The sequence below is a fragment of the Cygnus olor genome, chromosome 10 (assembly GCF_009769625.2).
Source record: "Cygnus olor isolate bCygOlo1 chromosome 10, bCygOlo1.pri.v2, whole genome shotgun sequence".
NCBI lineage: Eukaryota > Metazoa > Chordata > Aves > Anseriformes > Anatidae > Cygnus > Cygnus olor.
In genome coordinates, this window is record NC_049178.1 from 880,461 (window position 1) to 894,525 (window position 14,065).

At 43.9% G+C, this 14,065-nt stretch overlaps 1 long non-coding RNA gene across 1 annotated transcript; it reads right to left on the reverse strand.

Moving 5' to 3' along the window:
• Positions 1-6,592: 6,592 nt before the first annotated feature.
• LOC121075442 lies at positions 6,593-13,740 on the reverse strand. The gene is made up of 3 exons (XR_005822966.1): positions 13,288-13,740; positions 11,673-12,172; positions 6,593-11,132 (listed from the first exon to the last, which is right to left on the reverse strand). It is a non-coding gene; the product is annotated as an uncharacterized LOC121075442 (long non-coding RNA).
• Between the last annotated feature and the right edge of the window lie 325 nt (positions 13,741-14,065).

Sequence of the window (14,065 nt, forward strand, 5' to 3'; positions counted from 1 at the left end):
CAGATGTGTTGACACAATCTATATCTGCATTGTTTTTTTTGTGTGTGTGTAGGGTGATATTTGAATGTGATGTTCTGCAGCAATGGGTCAGTATTCCCTATTTACGTTAGATCCTCATTTGATAGTGCTTCTTGTAATACTTTTTTCAAGTGAGTGGCATGTTCTGGATTGTGATATTGATATGTGGTTAAGGACATTGATATGAAACTAAGGAATTCCTAGAAATTACCAGTGGGCATGTATTAGACAGTCATTGTAATTTAATGTCTAATAGAAGTGTAAAGTACCAAGGTATTTAGAGTTCATAACATTGTTATCATGTGTATGGGAAGTATTTAGTGTTGATCAGCTTGTTTATATTCATCAAATAAACTTGTTTCTTTCTGAAATCAGTGTTGTGTCATTAAAACTAAGTTTAATGACTGTAAGAAAATGTGTGGAAGATGTTTTCCACATGGTAAATCTATCACACTCCTTATTTCTCTAATTGCTACCATTCAAAGTAATTTATCTTCCTGTTGTTACTATCACATAAACTGTTTAAGAAAGCATAAAAAGGAAAATGTCTCCTAGACCCTGCTCCCAGAAATGCTTACAAGCAACTTTACTAAAGTGAGTAACCATTTTCTGGATTGGGCTCTTAATGAGCAATATGTGCTTTTGAGTGGTTTTCTAAAGCATAATATTCTTGTGTGACCCTCTGTAATTGCATAGAAAATTACATTTTGTTTATGTACTTTACTGACCAAAAGCCATAAGGTGTGAAATTCTCTGCACAGTCAGCTCCTTTTTCAGCTGCCTGGTAAGTGGTTCCCCGTTTCCATTATGTTCACTTTTTTTAGAAAAGGAACTTTTGTTGAGCAGGAATTTCTTACCTCATAGAACTCCCTGGGCCAGCTCAGGGCACACACAGCAGGAGAATAAAAGGTAAGTAAGTATGCATTTTACTTAGGTTATTTAAAAGCACACAGTCTCTTAGTTTTAAGCTCTGATTCTTTGCCTATAAATTAATTTGCTTGGTAAGAGAGTACTATGTAATAACATAGGATATTAAGTTTCACTTTTAACTACAGCTAAATATATTTTTTTCATGTATTTTACTTATGCATTCTTATTTTATAGTTAATACTATAGAAATCACTTCTATCTTCTTTCTAGACCTGCAGCTATTTTTCAGGATTGTCTTGTTCTGTTTTCAGACAGCGCCCCTACCGGGACTTTTTGTCCCACTCCACTGGAAACACACCGGTTTTGTTCTCCCTCACACTTCATCACTTCCTGTGGTAATGGCAGCTCTTCCTCCCTGCGCCGTGAAGGACACAGTAAGTGCCCATGCATCGTGTGGAGGCTGTACAGGAGGAAGGCGGTAGATCTCTGTGGTAGATCTCTGTGGAAGGCTCTCGATACCCTTTTTCTGTAAAATTGTTGTCAGCAAGGAGTGTCCTCCTTCCTCTGCAGAAAGGGGCTCCAAGGGCCCCAGGAGGAGGGCAGGGCCAGCGTGTTTGTGGTGGCCCTGAGGGGAGGGGAGCTCCCTGGAGGTCAGCTCTGGCTGCAGGAACTGTGGCCCTCGGTGGCACACCTCAGGTTGAAGTCTAAGTTCATGCAGCCAAGAGCTCCTCCAGCCCTATTGGAGTGAGCCTGAGTAAGAGTCAACCTCTTCTGATCTTGAGGTTTCCTCCTAAGAGAGCCTGTTTGTTCAGTCCAGACTTAAGCCAAAGAAATTTGAGGTTTGAGCAAGGAAACACATAAGCAATGGGGGACATTCAGGGGATGAAGCCACGTGTGGGTTTGCATTTGAAGCCAAGATGTCTGTTCAGACACACTCCGAGAGCCCCAAGCAGCTCCATGCCAGCATCATCCAGGTAAAGCCAATCGTAGAACACCTTCTGCATCTCCCAGTCGTTCACACTGTGCTCCAGGTCCAGGATTTGATCCAACTAAATAACGGCACTAATTATGCACACTGCATCCTGCCCTGTGCTGAAACTTGTCAGAAGGAACAGAGGGGTCACCTGCTGATATTGCATCTCTAAAACATGAAACTTTTAATAACTAGATTATTAAATCATTCTAAATAAAGCTAAGTCAGCTCTAAGTAACCAATAGATTTCCCAGTATGACATTGGTGGGAGCCCTGCACGTTGCCAGGGCAGGATTTGACCCATATATGTAAAGGACAGCTGATCTGGGGGCTGCTGTACACATTTTCCTCCTGGAATATTAGAATAACATTATTTCATCTCCTTACCTTTTCAAACAAGATGCCTCTTTTGAAAAAGCATCTTTTCATACAGGAGGCAACCTCTGCCTTCACAAGGAGTAAGTAGCCTGTGATACACTCTGCAGATTTTGTATAGCCTGGAGGCACTGATGTAGCAGTAGCCCAGCCAAGAATCCCACCTTTGATGGGCACAATTACAGAATTAAGGACTTATTTTGTTTGGTTTTACATTTCTTCCACTTCTTGCTCTTCAAAATGACTCTGCCTTCAGAATAAGACTATTCTAAAACCAGATGACCACTGACGCAGAGGAAGAGCAGGCAAAACGCCAGTGCATCCTAATGACAACACATGTATCCCTTTGAAATGTGCACTTGATTGTGCGTTACAGATAGCAATACCATATATTCCCGTGTTGCTACAAGTCTCAGGACAAATCCAAGAACTTTGAACTCATCCAGTTTCAAGTGGAGGCAGGTGTCCAACTTTAGAAGGCCATGCTTTGGGTAGTCACCCGAGTGAGGCCAGGAGACAGCAGATGTTCTGGCAGCTGCCGGCTGCCTTGCGCTTGGGGAGCCGGGGCCGGAGGAGAGCAGCCAGCTCCCTCCAGATGGAGCAGACAGCAGAGAGGCGAGTGGGAGGCTACATGAGGAAGTTAGATAGCTCCAGATAGCAAAGGACTGATGATGTGTGGCTCCACATCACCTAACCAACTTTGGAAAGGCTGCGCATGAGAAATAACCACCAATCTACAGTTAACCTGAATTCAGTGAGAAGTCTTCTTGTCGTGGGAAAATCTATAGAAAGGAAATATCTGTGCAGAAGGCATGATAATGTAGCATGGTAACTACTTTTTATTTGAATGTATTTTGGACAAATGCATTCCTCATAAATGAGTTATCCAGGGCTTGCCAAATATGCAGCGAAACAGTTATTGTAGCAAATTACACTATCATCTAAACACCTCTGTTTTGGCTCTTAGTTGACTTCTTTTGCAATATGGCTTTTTTTTTTTTTTTGATCCTTGTTGTCTAATATTGCCATATTTGCTGATTTGGTTACCATAGAAATAAATAATATTGTAATAATACTGTGAACAACAACATGCATACAAGAGAATATCTTCTGAATTTCACAAGGAGAACACCCTTGCTAATGAACACCTATATGGCTGAGTAGTTCTTAACATAGTTCTCAAGTCTATTGATTTGTGTCCTCATATGCATTTTATTATGGGCTTTATATTTCATTTTAAACTTCTAAAAATAAAGAAAGACAGCTGAAGTACATTTTTTTTTAATGGGCAGATTTTGGTTAGAGGTTAACACAGGCCAAAAGAGAACACAGATCTGCCCTGAAGCTCTTAGAGTTGTTTTGTTTTAATAAAAAGATCCTTATTGCAATCCACTAAGGGTCACAGAAGCACAGTCATTACAGACCAGCCATATTCCTCATGCATAGCTCTCCTGGCCTCTGAACCTCCTCTACTCTGAGATCAATCAAACGTGTGAAGGCAGGATTGTTGTCAGTCATGATAAGGGTGTGCATTAAGGGACTAACCCAAAGGTTACTGAAGTGAACTGAAAGACTATTGACTTACAGTGGGTTTCTGATTGTACCCCGCTTTCTTCTTTCTGGAGTATATGCGTATGTTTACAGGAGTGTGGGGCCAAACCATTTCCTCTAGCTATCAAAATTTGAGCTAAATGTAATTCAGATGAACCGACTGCCTGACTTTTTGAATGCCTTGTGATAAGAAAGTACATCTTAGGTTTCATTGCTGAAGTCATTTACAATCAGTTTTGTTTATAGTTGTCCTGACTGTGTTTCTAGGTCAGCACTCTTACCTACCCTTAACATAGGCTGTCATTATAGTGGCTCTACTTTTCATTCACTTACCTCGTGGTATATGTTACAATGGAGTACCTATCATTCAGTCTATAGGTTAGTTTGCTATTGCTATAGATAGATTTGCTATTGCCTCAGGGAGTAAAATGAATTATATCTGAATCTGTTTTCTAAAACAAAGTAACTTCTGACCAATCTTTTAGCTGGGGGTTGCTAAAGGAAAAAGAAGGGAAAAAAGAAAAAAAAACAAAGCCAAACTCCCAGGGCTGTCCAGGTAGCCAGTTTCTAGAGGATTTGTTCCAGTTCCGATGCCAATCACCTTGTCAGAGTTATTCTCACTGAAGTTAAAAAACCAATCTCCATATCTGAAAGTTGAAGGTTGTAAATCTCCCTTATGAATGTTGCCTATGACAGGTAAGGAAAGACTTGCGTAATTACCACTTGTACTTCCTCAGTGAACATGAGCTCAAGTCTGAAGCAAGGAGTTTGGTTAATAAAGCATCAAGGGCTGAAAACTACAGGAAAAGACCTGTCCATCTCGTGTGATAAGGAATTTGTTCTTGGTTACAAAAACTTGAATATTTTGGTGGAAACCTCTTCTTCAGACCTGAGTATTGTGCAGGTATTCTTATTTTTTCTTCCAGATTACCAGCAGTTATTGCAATTTACATCTAAATTAATTGAAATATCTCACACTATTTCTTGTGTGAAGCATATTGCACTCAATGTAGTTAACTGCACTATAATACAGAGATCTGTTTACTAATGTGACTAGTGTTTTTGAAACAGGTTAAGAATATAAAATCAGAGAGCAGCAACAGCTTGTTTCCCTGAATGATGCTGCTGAAGTCAGGAAGAATTACTCACAGAGTATTGTCCTCCTCAAGTGAATAAGGGATATCAGTGCCTGGCATTTGGCTATAGCTAGCCAGATAGCTTATAGAAGAAAAATGCAATTATTCATGTGGGCAAATTTTTACAGGACATAGGTCCTGAAATCAATTATAAATCCTTTTTACAGTAATGTGAATGCTCACAATCATACTGATACCTTTTCATAACAATCTTTGTCCACATCTGTTCTCTACATACATCCTCACAAGGAATTATTTGGTTAAAATGTTTATGCTTTGCTGCTACTCTGTCTGTTCTCTGTTTCAGTCACAGGGGCACACAGGACTGATTTTTCTACTTTTCTGCAGTGCTTTGCACATTTTTAGCTTTAAATTACCTCATGCAAAGTGCCATATGCAGTCTTTGAAAACGTCTTTTTGAAGGAATCCTGTGATTCTTCAGCTGCTTTGCCACCTTCTCCAGAGTGTGCAGAGGACTTTGCATGACGTGACAGAAGGCACCTAAGGTAAGACTGTTTGAAATGAGACACAGTTTTCAGACATGGATTATTCATGGGTCCTATGCTGTGCAGTGTTGTGTGAAGATGCTCTCCTTTTATTTGCTGCGGGTTTTGAATATAAGCAGCATCTTGCAGGATAGGGGCTGAATATATAGAAAACCTCGCGAAGTTTTCCTAATACAAATTAAGTTGCCATCAGAAGTGCTCCAATGTATCAGGCAAACCAGGACATTTGAAAATAGGTTGTTTAGAAGTGCCAGTTCTTTAGAGTTCGCTTTTCTAATCTGTTTGACTCAATGATTATTTTTCCCTCTCACTTTTAAAATTCCAAATACAAATTGTGACACGTTTGACCTTGCATGATTGTAAAACTCAGGGTGATTAGTGAGAAATTGGGCTGAAGAGGCATTTTCTGAAACTGATCTGTTGGACCTTGACACCATAGCTAGTTCTGAGAAGAATTTTGATTACTCAGCAACAGAGACAGTGAACTGCAGTCTGGAAATAAAACAAATCAGATACTTGAATTGAGTAATTCATATGAAACAAACAGTGCCTTGATGGGTGCTAGCCTAGTACTTTCATGAAGGTCAGGCTCTGGGGGAATGGGACAAATTAAAAAAATCAGATGTTTTTATTTTGCTAAATTTCTTCTTATTTGCATATCCAAAACATGTGAAAGCTGCTTCCTAAAACCATGCTATGAACAAAATGGCAGTTGAAAAGATGATAGTTTTGATGTTACGCACATCCTACTTGCACCACAGGAATTAAGACGAAAAGGACGCTTCCTTCTAGTGCTGCATCTAAAGACAATCTTGTAATTATGCTATATAGACAACATTAACAATTCTTATTAAATACAGGATATCAACTTAAAATGAATACCACATTTTTAGGAAGGGCTTTTTAACAAATATTTTAAAAATCTGATTTCACTTTGAATTAGCTTTCAAAATCCAGTCCAGATATATGTAAAGAATATAAAATGTAAATATATTTTCTAAAGTAGTACAGTATGTGAAATTTATAAATTGTTACATGCTTTGCTAATGCAGCTGAGAGAAGCTTAGTCTCAGATCAGATAGAATCTTTCAGATAAATCATTTATGACTAGATGACTTCTTATCCAAAAGTCAAATATGTGATCATTTACAGAGGTCACTGGCTATATTCTGCTCTGTGTTCCATAATCAGCTGAAATAAACCCCAGGAGGCCCTCCTGATTGTATACTCACAGGGTCACAGTATAATAAAATGCTGCTCAAGTTGTATTTCAGACAAGGAATGCTCTCCCCAAAACTATTCTAGTCTCGGGGACAAGACTGTCAATATTCATTCCAGTACAAATGGCAAGCATGAAGTCCGATATTTTGAAGAGATCACCCTGTCGACTTAGTGGCACAAAGCCCTGCTCTGTCACACATTTAAGTGTTTTTTAAAATGTGTTTCTATACACCTTTTTCATACCTAGAGAATCATGTTGGGACTAAAGCACTTTTTTGATAAAGAGGAGAGGTACAACAAAATGCTGAAAAACTTGGGAATATTTTCCTAAGGAACACAAATTGGTGTTGCAGAATAGGGAAGAAATGCTACCAGCTTCTATGGAAATAAATAGAAAATATCCTTATGATGTCCTCATGATATCCAACTCATGATAATGTAGCTCTCACGCTAGTGCTGTCACATAAATAAATAAATAAATAAATAGAGTTGATGGAAATGCACGGAAATGCACTTTTGCTTGAAAAACAGGTAGAGTGTTAGCCTCTGGCATTTCATTTCTATCTTTCCATAGAAATACATGTAGCTGATCAAGAAAACACAACAAATATTCTGCGTAAAGCCTTGCAGAAAAGAATGAGATTCTGTTTTCCTGTGGAGTTCACTACAAGCTGTAGGTCGGTACCTCCACCTCTGCTCTTGTTAAACTATTCTGTGACTCATATTCTAGAAGGAAGTGATTTATGAAAATATTAGCAAATCAGCTGCTTAAATAAAGGAAAGTTGCTAAATTGGCAACCCATAATAAAGACAATTAGATAAACTAAAGTGTGATGACTATTACTGAGCAATTAAGTGGCTCCTTCTGTTGTTGTTCCTTTGCTTGGCTGCTTTGTTAAAAGTGATATCATGAAGTCACCACTATGCTTTGAATTATAGGTTAATACTGACTGCTTGGATGGAAGAAATGCTGTGACCAGGACAGATGCCAATGAGGTAGGACTGGGCAATTACTACAGCTATTCAAAGAAACACACTGGGTACTAATGAGTACATGTCATGCTCTCCCAGAAGCAAAAATACTGCTACTTGACAAAAAGGCTTCCAGTGTTCTGTAACATTATAAAGAATAGAAGAACATCGCCGTGAGTTTATGAGCTGCAGTAGCACGATAAGCTGCTTGGGTTGTCTTTCTCTGCCTTTGAAAGAAGAAAGAGAACAAGAGGCACACATACACACTGTATGGACTTTTATACCAAACCCCAGCAGCCCTCATCCACTTCATTGGCAGGTCCAGCCTGCAACCACAACATGCTTTCAACCATAATGGCCCTTGCTTCTTTCACGACTATACCTTGAGCACTTTTTTTTTTTTGGTCCTGAAAAAAGTGACAGTCTTCAGGCTCTTAAACAGCAGAAGAGAATGAGAGGCAGCCCATGGAAAATGAATTTCCAGTGTTTTAAGCCTGGGTTAGTGATTTTAACAGGGGAAGCACTTGCCATTAAGTGCCAAGTGTACACACACAGCCACTATATCTATTCCATGAATAGATGACTGACACACTGCTCAGCCTGGTCCCATGGCTGTACTATCAGTTTAGCCTTGTGTTATCCACTGTGGTCAAACATTCACACCATCAGTGCTGTTTTCAAAAGTTTTCACAATTTTCATTTAGATCGAGGAAAATAATGTAGGGCTGAAATGGGACCTTAATCATTCCATGAAAATATAGAGGCAATAGTACCACCAAGGCAGCAAGTCATGATCTAGACCTTAAGTGTCTTAATAAAATGAGCTGCCACACAATGCTATATTACAAATAAACTGGTAAGAAACAAGGTCAGTTCACAGACTGTTATGGAGCTTGAAAGATAGGGTTACATTTATTGGATACGTTGCTCAGGGTGCATAGATTGATAGCTGTGCTAAGAATTGTATTGCCTTTGAGCAGTCACAGACAAATAGACATTGGCTTAGCTGTTATGACATATCTTTAGTTCTAAGGAAATGATGAATTATCTAAAGCAGTCTTTAAGATAAGTGTCATATAAGCACTAACCTCTTAAACACACCTTACTGATGATACGTATGTGTGCACATATTTAAAAAAAAAGCTTAGAGATATTTCAGGTCACAGCACCAGACAGCATCCACCTACATTCTTCCTTGAGCTATGTAGACTTTGGGGATCTAATATTGCTGCAATTATAAACTCGGGCCTGCTCTGCTAATCCTTCACGGGGTAAGTATTTCAGGAGCGGCCGCAGCCCCAGGCAGCCACACGGCTGTGACCATGTCAGGAGTGGCTGTCACACTGGTTCGTGCTCATGGGTTCTCTGTGGTGTCCTTTCCTCTCTTCCCCTCCCTGCATGTAAATTCATGGTCTGCTTGCTCATGGTTTGCTGATTTGCCACCAGTAAAATCTCCTGGGAGCCCTAGCTACCTGTGGGTTGTGAGCCTGGCCCAGAAATCGCAGCAGCACCAGGAAAACCCGCTAGGCCGAACATGGGATTCAAAACTTCGCTAAGGTAGGAGTACAATCCTGCGTGGCCCAAGAGGCATGGTGGATGTGGCCCCAGACCACAGCTCAGGCCTTCCAGGGTGCGTTAGCCATGTAACTGGAGCATGCGGCCGGCTGGTGCAGCGCAGGGACACCCCAGGGTGCTCCCTCAGCCCTACAGCCAGTGCTGGGCTGCTTCAGCCACCTCACTGCTGCTGCAGCTGGGAACCTGAAGCCCCAAGGCAGAGACCCGAGTGCAAGAGCAGCTCTGTGCCAGGCGGGTGATGCAGGTATATTGTGGAAAAGGGCCTTGTCCTGTCTTTTCCCTGTTGTCTCCTGTGCGGACCCTCTGTGGCTATCGCCTTGCTTGGATTCGTCGGCTACTTTGCAGCTCTCTAAGGAACAGCCAGGAGACTGTGCTGGTCTGTGGTCAGCACAACAAAGCTCCTTGCCTGATCATCTCTGGAAAATGAACCCTGTGTGTGCCTTTGTGTGTGTACTGGGGAGAGGAAGGTTCAGGCCACTCAGAAGAAACCTGTAAGAGCCCTCCAGAGTTTGTGGGAGGTGCCTTCGGCCTCATTGAAAGAAGGCACTGGTAGCATTAGGAGAGGGAAAGTACTCTGTTGTTAAGGAGTGGTGGTGGGATTGTTTATTTTTCCTCCCATAAACGTTTTTTTTAAGGTCCTAATGGAAACAAAGCAAAGTATTATTCCTGTAAAAGCACTATTCTTTAAGTAAACCAGACTCGCTACTTGAAACATTCCAATGACATATGGTGGCAGGAGGGGCATGGCCGAGATGCGGACAGGAGGGGTGTCACTGAGATAAAGAGCCATGGCTTGTGAGCCAAAGCACAAGGTGCGAGGAGAAGGATGCCTGTCGGAAGAGAGGCAGGATGGAGAAGGCCACAAATGCTCCTGGCGCACAAGTTAGCTCTTTGATGATTACCTTCAACAACAAATTCTAGAGAAAAACGCCAGAAGCTTCTGTTTTGTGGTCTATATTAATACAGAAAACCAAGGCCTAGGCAGCTTTCCCATGTCCTGTCAGCTGTAGAGGTGTCATGGCCACCTTGAACACCTCCTTTGGACACCTGCATTGGTGTCAGCACCTGCACCGTTAGTTTGGTGTGCCCAAGCCAGGGCTGGGTTATGCAGCTGCCCACAGCACCAGTTCCCCATGAACAGCAACAGTCGACACTGAGGGGCAACGAAGTGTAGATTGTTAGGGTGTTTTTTGGTCATCTGCCACAAGGCCTGACCTCACCTCAGTGGCTCCCTGTGCCCCCCTAGATGCAGCATCCACCTGACATCCCACTTCAACAGCTTTTGGAGTCAGTTCTCATCTTCATGAAGATTCTCTTGTACCTTTATTTTCCTCCATGACCAAACTCACCCACACATTGTACCTGCACAGCAGTTTCAGCACTGGCAGCAAGGTTCAGCAGCCCTCAGGAGAGGAGGGAATGAAAAGAACTCACCCATTTTGCACATTAAAAAACAAAAATGAGTCCGCAACTGTCTTTCTCCAGGTGATAATGCAAACAAATGCTGAGTGTCTTGAGGGTGTATTTGTTATGTAGTTCATTAGTAGTAATAACAAATTGGTATAGTTATCATTAATTCACATATAAAATGGTGTATGTCTTTCCACAGACTTTGCAGGTTTGTAGATCGGTGTAAATACCGTGTGACTTTGAGACTCTGTGTGACTTTGTTACCCTCTACGTTTTCCTTTGTTGCCTGCTGCCTCTTATTTGCATCTCACTGTATGTAACATAGGTCTCCATCTGGTAAAGACAAATGCTGGGCTAGACTCTGTGTTTCTTCCTCCTTAGTGGTTACTGCTGTTCCTAAATGTCCTGGCTTCTTTCAACATCGTGAATTTGGGGCAGTGGCAGGGGATGGGGGAAGACATCCAAACTGTTTCTTTTGTCTTCTAGTCTTTTAACTTGTCAAAGTTTCTTCAGCAGTCATGCGAGCTAGAAATATAAAACAATTATTTAAAAAGAGAGGAAGTTTCTCATGCTATTCTTGATTCTAGTGGCCGAGGATATAGGAACATAACAATTATTGCAAGATTTGGCATAAAATCATCTTTGGCATTTCTTTTGTAGTTTAGCCCTCTTTTGGATGACAGGGTGGTCTGTAGAGAAAAGCAATAGCATATTTTAGGAAAGAAAATAGCCTTAGGAAAATGCATATATGATTTCAAGAAGTTACATCTAAGTCCCTTGAAGCTTAAAATAAAAAAGTCAACCCTCGGGCAGATGTGCTGGTGGGCAGAGTGCAGGTTACGTGTTCAAAGCAACGTGACATGTTTGCTTTGCCAAATGGTCATTACAGTGCTATGCATGGCTCTCACCCCCAAAAACATATACAGGGATGGACTATACGTAGTAACACCAAAGCAGCTGCAGATGGGTTATGCCTTCACAAGGTTTCAGTGTGACACGTGTAATAATTCCTATTGTTATGGATTCAAATGCTATGATGAACTAAAAAGACATACAGCAATTTACCTTCTTCCCTAGAAAGCTCTGCTTCCCAAATGGGTTCTTTGTGATGGAAAAATGTGCCTATCAGCCTCTGACTGGATACTTGCCATTGGCCAAGGTGTAAAGATATAAATCACACAGCAGCACTGCACGTTAAAATGAACACATGCATACAGTATTCCAATGTGACTAGTCCTTTGTTAAAATGCATTACTCTGCAGAAAAGAATGGCAGAAACACATCTGAAATGCCAGAAATAATCTTTTTCTGTCTTATAGAGAATTGCTGAGCTAGCAGCGCTAGAGCAGACCTTCATCCCTAAAAGCCCACAGTGTTGTTCTTCCAGGGTTCTGCTGTTCGGACCTTCAGTGGTATCATTGCACTTCCTACTGCATTACTTAATGTTTCTTTTTTTTTTCTTTTCTTTTTTCTTTTCTTCTTTCCTCGTGAAAACTCTTGGATGTTAGCAGTAAAGCACACCAGAACACTGTCCAGTTAACCTAAAAGCTCCAGCACCAGCGAACCTGCAAAACAAAGGCTATGGCAGCATGAACGCCTGTAACACTGTCAATACTTCTCCCTCTGCCCCCTCTAGCTTCACCCAGCTGTTTTAAATAGCAAGGAGAAATTAAAATTCTTAAAGCCTTGCAGGATGTTTGGATTTCTGCCCTTTATTTCCACTTCCATGCGCCATGGCTTAAAAATTCGCCCGTGATTTATAAGTTCCCTCTTTGCTTTTCTTTTTGAGAGCAACGACTTGGGGAACCCTGTGAGGGTGCAGAGCCAGTGTGGGCTTTGCCTTTTTTACTTTTTTTAAAATTTTTTTGCAGCCCTGCCCGACGGCACTGCGCTGGGGCACGGTGGGAAACTGCTCTGGAGGGCAGATGCGAGAGGCAAACAGCTCGGGGCTCTTTATTAGTTTATTTCAGGCGATCTTGCTTGTTTTACGGTGCGGCTCCTCCCCTTTTTACAATTTTCTGCTATTCTTTACTAATTCTAGTGATTTGAGAAATGACCTTTAACCCGCGCAGTTTGCAGACTCCTAAAGGGGATAATTGAAATGCCACAGTAAACCAGAGGCAATAAAATATTATTTACTAGGCACAAAACTAAGGTTGGTCTTCCTAAAAGGAGCGTGCAACCCGTTTACCCCCCCCCCCTCCCCCCCGGCATACACCTCCCGGCCCGGGGAGCTGATGCTACACCTCATTTATAAATTCCTCGGCAGCCGCATGGAGCAGCGGACCGCAGCCCGGGCCGCGAAGCCGCCTAACGGGGAGGCTGCTCCGGGAGCAGGGAGCGAAGGCAGCCGCCGGCAGCGCTCCGACGGCGGCCCCGGGCCCGGTGGCGGCGGGCAGGTGCCTGGGGAGCTCCGCGCCCCCCGCCCCGCTCCGTCCCTGCGCGCCCGCGGCCCGAGCATCCCCCGGGGGGACCCGACCCCATCCCGGGGGATCCCCTCCGGCAAGGCGCTTCCCGGTTCCCGGGGGGCGCCATCGGGGCTCGGCGCCCCGGGCAAGGCGGCGGGGATGAGGGTGGTGGCCAGTAGGGATCGGGGGCTCGGCAAGGGGGGGTGTCCCCGGCTGGTGGCCGCGGGGAGGGCGCGCAGCGGCGCCCGGAGCGGCAGCGGGGCTGTGCTTACCTGGCAGTGCAGCGCCGGGGGGGACCGGCCGAGATGTGCCTTCCCCGCTGGGCTCCAGAAGGGATTTTATTTTGCGCCGGGATGGCTTTGAAGGAGGGAACGCCTTTATTGATAGCGGAGCTGCTCTCGCAGCCCGTTTGGGTTTCCCAGCGCCGCTTTGATAACGCGCCCCCCCCCCCCTTCCCCCGCAGCCCCCCGCCGAGGGACCAGCGCGGAGCTGGATGCGGGGTGCGGGGAGATGGGGGAGATGAGAGAGAGGTGCTATAAAAAAACCCTGGCTGGGGACTGCAGAGCGGTGAAAGCACTCTGAAGTACAAAGGGGCCGCGAAGCCCGTCCTCGGCCGGAGGGCTCATTGGGGCTTATGTGATTTAACTCAAACAGCTTTGTCAACAACCTGCCAAATTTACGGCGGAAAAAAAAAAAAAAAAAAGACGCTGAAGAAGGAGGAACCCAAGCCGTCGAGCCCGCTCCGTCCCCCAGCGTTTGGGGAACGGCACCCGCTTCTCGGAGCAGGCGATAAACAAGGCTTGTCAAGCGAGCCGCTCGCCAGGAATGCCGGTGCAGCCCCCTCCGGCTCGACCATGTGCGCTGCACATTGCGCGCACATGTGCGCGGGGGGAGCCTCCGCGGGGGCCACCCGGCACATCTCCGTCCTGGGGGGTGTGTGCGCGCGCGTGCGCCCCCCCCCCCCCCAGGATAAGCAGTGGGGCGGCCGCGGGGGGCACCGCTACCGCGGGGAGGTCGGCCGGGGAGACTGGATGCTGCGGGGAAGGAGAC